This window comes from Podarcis filfolensis (assembly GCF_964270895.1).
Source record: "Podarcis filfolensis genome assembly, chromosome: 1".
NCBI lineage: Eukaryota > Metazoa > Chordata > Lepidosauria > Squamata > Lacertidae > Podarcis > Podarcis filfolensis.
Genome location: NC_139604.1, coordinates 67,994,633 through 68,001,910, shown reverse-complemented (window position 1 = coordinate 68,001,910; position 7,278 = coordinate 67,994,633). Strand labels below are relative to the sequence as shown.

The 7,278-nt window shown below is 40.5% G+C and overlaps 1 long non-coding RNA gene across 8 annotated transcripts in view; it reads right to left on the bottom strand.

The window, feature by feature from the left end:
- Positions 1-7,278, bottom strand: part of LOC310756428 — a 53,885-nt gene that overhangs the window by 39,331 nt on the left and 7,276 nt on the right. For 5 of the 8 annotated variants that reach the window (XR_014544861.1, XR_014544862.1, XR_014544865.1 and 2 more), the window contains exon 3: positions 5,189-5,332. This is a non-coding gene — a long non-coding RNA (uncharacterized lncRNA). The remainder of the gene's footprint in view (positions 1-5,188; positions 5,333-7,278) is intronic. The other 3 variants (XR_014544863.1, XR_014544864.1, XR_014544867.1) reach the window with 1 other exon arrangement.

The window sequence follows — 7,278 nt, the reverse complement described above, 5'->3', positions numbered from 1 at the left end:
GAAATGTATTGCATTTCTATTTAAATTTTAGTAATTATCTTCAAATTTAAATATATACAAATAAATTAGCATATGTAAAATTTATATTAATCTGTATCATCTTTTGTTCTCTCTTTTTTCTTTTTGGTAAAGCCACCCTAAAATATGGAGCTGCTGTGTAAAGGGTGGCTCTGACTGAGATCAAGTTCTGCAAGTGCAAGTGCAGGGGCTTCTCATTCTTCTAGAACAGATTGCACCCCGTATAGCAGAATGTATAGTAGATAAAAGTGAATGGGAAATGTATGTGTGTAGAGGGGGGTCCAAAAAGTCACTGGAGGGGAAAAAGCAAGTAACAGAAATTATTAGTGCCCCAACAGCACTAATAAAGGTATTTGGATCCCCTCTGGTTACATCTGGCCGACAACATGTGACCCCATTTTTAAAGCGTTTGAACTGGCTGCTCATCTACTACCAAGTCAAGTTCCTGGTCCTTGTATTAATTTTCAAAGGTCCAGACAACTTCAGTCTAGGGTGCTGCAAGGGCTGCCTGAAACCTTATATTCCAGCTCAATCACTGAAATAATCTGCTGGAGCATTATTGGCCGTTTCCTGAGTTGGCAAGGCTCATTTAACAAGGAACCAAGCTTTTAGGGTCATCAGTCCAGGATTGTGAAATACTCTTCCCACCGAGATTCAGAAGGCATCTTCTATTTCAACTTTCAAATGGCCACTGAAAACTTTTCTATTCCATCAGGCCTATGCAGGCAATAAATAATACATATTTCTTATAAACAAGTTTCTGGCCTCATGCTGTGGGACCACCAACTCTCAAACATGAAAACCAGACCACAAACATAGAGCAGAGCAAAATACCCACAGACTCAATCAGGTTATCCGAGGCGCATGATGCAAGGGGAAAGCAAATGCTATTACTGGGCATTTGTATTGAATGTTAGTATTCTAATGTTATTTATTTCTTTTATATACTTAAAAGCGATTTTATCCCACACTTCATCCCAGTAATGATAGGCTACAACCACATATGCTGCTGCTGTTAATAACTAGCAATTTATCTCCTGGTCATTATATATCAGAACATAGTTATCTTTCTATATGAAACATTTTGATGCTGAGTTCCGGGAGACAAATGAGGGGAACTTTTGCAGACTTCTTTCCTACCTAATTACGCTCTCAGGGGAGCATATTGTCCTGGCTTTTATTTATGGCATTGGTATACTAATGGATCTCAGATATTTGAACATAGCAAGGGCACCTTATTTCATGTTTTTGTCAACATCTAATTGGCTGCCTTATTTTAAAAGGCGTCATGATGAAAGCAGAATGGACATTGCCTGTGTTCTTCTGTCTTTCTTCTTCTGCGTAATGAGTGGTGCATTGGCCTTTCATCAGCATGAAAGTCTACTGCCATTTCAGAATCCACTTTTTCCATACTGAGGAGATATTCTACATTTAGGGTCGGGCTTTTTTTAATGGGTATTCAGCATATTGGCAATGCTTTCACATTGATTCTCTCACATGATACAGTCAGTTATATTTGTGCCTTTACAGGATCTAGGCTTAACTGCTACAAATGAAAGTCTTTGCTGGACTTGCTTTACTGAGAGAACAATTCAAGCAAAACTGAATTTTAGTGGCTTAATTTCAGGCCAGTCGATACTGAATATGACAAAGTCACGGCACAATGCCTCACAACCAAGTAGCTACTATAGTAGTCTGACATTTACTTCAGAAAGAAGTTGGTCAATACTTTTCCAGTCAACAAACACCACCTTTTAGATATTCTGACAACTCAAGTTCCAAGAATGAGACAGCTGTAGCCATATCACATACACCTGGTTCTTATGTCTCAAGTTAGCCAACCAGGTTTAAGTTTATTTAATTCTTGGGGGGGGGGGAGGGAATACAGATCTGTCTAAGGTTATTGCTAGGCATTTAAAGGACTCAGGGCACAGGGTACAAATTTGTATACAGTAAGCCTGCAACTTACGCAAGCGTTATGTTCTGGTGATCACGCCTGAAGCCAACACTGCGTATAGTCAAAACCCAATGGGTTCAATGGCAGGTGGGATTGCCAAAGTCATTTTCCCCAGAAACCCACCCCTTTTCTAGCCCTTAATTATTATTGTTTTAAATTTGCCATGCATATATAGTTGTATGCGCACAAGTTAAATGTGCTTAAGTTGTGGGCTTACAGTACATTAATTCATACGAACATTTAGACTGACTTTTAGAGGAGGGAAGGCAACCCTTGCTCTCATTCAGAGGACTCACTCTGAACCCTGAAGGAGCGGCAGGATTTTTACACCCAGTATACTGTATGTAGATTGGGTCCTCCACCCACGATATATTAGCAAGAACTGCTGCTTGTGTACATGTTAAAACTAAAACAAGTCATGTCTAATCTTACATGATTCCTCTCACACACATATACTTCTCTGCCCTCCCCCCAACCTGCTTAGTGCATGTTCTAACAAGTCCCCTGTTATCAGTCAGTACCATCCAAACATGATATCCAGCAACCATAAAATCAACAAAAGCTCCCTTCAGTCATTCTACTCATAAAGCCAACACGTGAATGTAGAGAGCTCTGTCCCATCACCATCTTGTTCCCTGCACAATTTAGAACCTTGAAAGATCAGAGTTCTGAATCATCCAAAGGTCTCCATCAGTAGGCCTGGGTGACGTACTGGTACATTGTGCAAAAATGGTTTTACGTCCAGATCATGATAACAGTTTCAAAATTCCTGATCTCACAATATATCACCCCTGGCTACTTATCTGCATAAAGGCTTGACAATTTGAGGCAGCTTTACTGAAGAGCTTCCAGTCCTAGGTACTGCCTCAGGCAGTGCCTTTATTGATTTTACAGGACCAGCCTTGGGAATAATGAGCACCTTTCACTAACTTCAGTCCAACTGTTCTTGACTTGGAGTAAAGGGTAGGTTTGCTATATTTAACTTAAGATTATGCTCCTGCCTCTCATTGTGGGTGGCGTGAAAGTCCATAACACTAATAAATCATCTGGATAGGACAGAAGCCACTCTATTAACAAGACTCAAAATGGAGATCTTTTGGGGAAAGAGAGTCCCCCCCCAGAGATTTCTGGTTTAACACAACATGTCAAAATTACTGGGGTCCATGAGCAGTGTCTGTGTCACCTAGCAACCAATGTTTCTACCAAGTCCATGTGTCCATTTGAAAAAAGAACCAGGCTTCTTTATCATAAGAGGAAGTATTCTTTTCACAGGGCTTTGCAGGTTATTTCAGGCTGGCGTGCTGGGAAAGTGGTGCCTCTATTTAGAAACCCAATTACAGGAAACACTGTCAGATAACTGCTCTATTAGAAAATCTTTGTGAGAGACCCTGTCCCTCCACTACAGGAGCACATGATAATAGCTCCTTCAGAAGCCTCTCTGCTCAACTCCAACCAACATTGTTAGTAGAAATGCAATTTTTATGTGGACAAAAGGAAGGCAGGGTTACATAAGAGCCCTGCTGGATCAGACACAGTGCCCATCTACTCCAGCATCCCCATTAAAATTTGGATTTCCCCTTTCTGAACCTTTTCCAGCTGCTTTTTAAGGAGCAGCAACAAGAACTGTTGCATTTAATAGCAATGCAGTCACCGTCCCCAGTTGGTTCAACAATAAATTCATCTTGTTCCTAGTCCTGGACATCACTTAAGATTAAGTCCAGCTTTGCTGCCCCTCTAGCTGGTTCTGTGACAGTTGGAAGGTCATGCTCCAAGTTTGCTTTCTGGGAAGGAAGTTTGGAAGCCTACACAAGCACATTTGTCAAAATAACTTTTACTATAAATGAGGGAAGGAACGAATCTTTTCTCTAGCATACAATACAAGACTGTATCCTTTCCTATACAATAAACTAACACCACTGTTTTTTTTAATAATATGATCATGAGACATCCAGAAATTAGAAAACAATGTAGCTAGATAAGAACATTAATCATTCCCAAATTATAATATTGATTGTCCTTGAATCTTCTGGCCACACTTGCCATCCTCTCCTGTCACACCAGTGTGGTGGTCTACAATCTTTGAGAACTAGTGAGTATGGGCTTACCTTTTACTTATACAATAGGCTCCCTTGGTAAGGGTAAAGGGACCCCTGACGTTAGGTCCAGTCACGGACAACTCTGGGGTTGCGACGCTCATCTCGCTTTACTGGCTGAGGGAGCCGGCGTACAGCTTCCAGGTCATGTGGCCAGCATGACTAAGTTGCTTCTGATGAACCAGAGCAGTGCACGGAAATGCCATTTACCTTCCCGCCGGAGCAGTACCTATTTATCTACTTGCACTTTGTGCTTTCGAACTGCTAAGTTGGCAGAAGCAGGGAACGAGCAACAGGAGCTCACCCTGTTGTGGGGATTCGAACCACCAACCTTCTGATCAGCAAGCTCAAGAGGCTCAGTGGTTTAACCCACAGTGCCACCCACGTCCCTTGACTCCCTTGGTAAGTTACCTTAATTTATAGCCCTGTCTAGCTTTCCTCAGCTGCTACTTCAATTAGATCAGATGGTGGTCCTTTGAAAAACACAAGGAAGTGTGGCTCAGCTACTGGGCTGAGTTTGTACTCAGTTCCACTGAGCAGAACTCTGAATGGAAAACTTAGGTCAGTTTAGCTCCCTAGCAATGGGAATGTTTGTCCGGGGAATGGACAATGGCTGGATTAAACAGGGATTAAGGGGAGGCTGTGGGTAGATGAAATGTAAATTGGGAGTTTAAAAAATATTCTAGATTTTAACTAATTTTGAAACAGAACCAAAATCAGAGTTTTTAACTTGGGCTGAGACCTATCCTTACTCTTTGGTTGATAAGTTTAACCAAAGCTTACACGAGCTTGAAATGAAGTTTTTTGCAAGTGTAAGTTTACCCTCTAGTTTTAAGTCGTAATTCATACTCTAGTTTTGAACTGTTTTTCAAAGTGAACTGAAAGCTGTTTCTTAAACTGAACTAATTTTTAATTAATGCTTAAATGTCTGACTTGGATTGAGGCCTACCCTTATGTTTTGCCCATTATTATATAAATTTCTGGTTGCTGTTTACTGCAGCCTCTCAAGTCTGCCCTGCACTGGAATTTAGTTCCTAGCTCACAATGCCTCTGCTGTACCCTATTTTAGCAGATGAAATAAATAAATACATAAATAGAATGAATGAATGAACACACTTACCTTCTTGAATGACTTGCTTGTTGATTTAATGCTCTGTCACTGGGGCTTAGATGCTTCATCAGCTGGAGCTCCTTTCTTGCTCACAGAAGTTTTAGTTTACTCCTTGGAATAGAGATGATTATCCATTTTTCAACATAAAATGACCTATAGACATATGAGCTAATTAATCTGGCATTTGCAATATCAACTTCATTATTTTTTCATAGAAGTTTTGCGCACACTGAGCTAAAGAACTGTTGCAAAGGAAGCTTGGGAACTCTGTTGTAGCCTGCCGGCTTCTCTCTGCAAGATAAGGTCATAAGTTGTTTGCAATTGTCCCATTCTGTGAGTTCCAATTAGAGTTAATTACAAACTTGAGGAGCCCTGTGGCATTTTAAAATGAGGCTTCATGAAGATCTTGCAGCCCATGGTATGAGCTGATACAGTACAGGTCAATATTCACGCAGCACAATCCTATGTACGGTATCTTTACTTGGAAGCAAGCCCACTGTCCTCAGTGGTGCACATGCTCAAATCTGCATGCAGTGGGTTACAATCTAAGTTAGCCATGAGAGAGGACCTTGTTTTGTTGAGCCACATGGAAAAAAAGGATGAGGTCTAAACTGACAGCTATAATTAGAGACCCATGTGTCCACAGGAAAAAAAAAAGAAATAAAACTGCAAAAATAAATAATACAAATGAGGGGGGGAATGAGTAGAATGACTTGGTCATCAAGGCAACAATAATTGAGGCCAGCTATAAGCATGTGCTGCTCACACATTTCTGAATTCTTATGAAATAGTTTCCCTAAGCAGTATGACGTTCCAGGGGCAGAATTCCAGGCTTCGTCTCCTGTTAAAGTAGGTAAATATCACTTACGGACACACTGTTAAGACCATATTCATGGAAGACAATCTTAATTGGCTATGAGTGATCACCAAAGAAGAAAAAAGTAAATACCACTGGAGACCTATGGTGTTTTGTTATATTTGATTTTACTTACAAGATGAGATACACAGCATAGAACTCCTGAAAACAGCAGTTACACTGCCCTGCATCAGATCTCCAGAGGCAGTCTAGCATTCTGAGATGCTTTTAAACTTCCAGAGCTCAAAACTCACTTTCATTCTCAAGCTGCAATTTCTGTCTCACTATCCCAAAACCCTTTTCTGTTGTTCTGTTAAAACTCACCAGATCTTGTTTATATAATTCATTGTAGGTGGGGGATGAGATGTGCCACTACTCCTAAACTCTAATGGATTTTCCTATTCAAAACACTCAAGGAAGACCTACCTATTTCCTAACCATCTTGGGCCATTTGCCTGTAAATTTCCCTAACAAAAGATGAGGCTGCAGTGTTTGGCTACAGCTTCATTAACAGAACCCTACAAAAGGACTTCAAAAATGTGGATGTTTTGTACATCCCACCATGTTGGATTTCTGGGTGATGCCTATGAGCCATGGTTTGACTATCAATTACTCAGTTTGGGAGGTGCTACAAAATGCACAGTTCTCATTACAAAACCCTACAAAACAACTACAAAACTTGGGCACCAGTTTGAAGTGAATCAGACAACGTTGGATTTCTGAGTGTTAACTACGAAATGGCCCACTCTGATGTATCAATTACTCAGTTGGGGGGGGTATACAAAACTACTTCAAAACTTTGGCACCGGTTTTGGGGGGATCCAAAACTTCAGGATTTGTAGTTACAGATAGGTAGCCGTATTGGTCTGCCATAGTCAAAACAAAAAAAAAAAATTTCTTTCCAGTAGCACCTTAAAGACCAACTAAGTTAGTTCTTGGTATGAGCTTTCGTGTGCATGCACTTCGTATCTGACGAAGTGTGCATGCACACGAAAGCTCATACCAAGAACTAACTTAGTTGGTCTTTAAGGTGCTACTGGAAAGAAAAAAATTTTTTTTTTGTTTTTTTCAGGATTTGTAGTTAATGAATTGGCCACTGCCAATTCAAGAACTTTTAAGCAGTCATTCACAGGGTTGGCTTAAGACTTTTTCTTGCCTGAGGCAAAGGACACTATTATAGCACACACACAACACACACATTCCATGTATAGAAGCTGCCTAAACTGGCAGTTAAATCTTATTT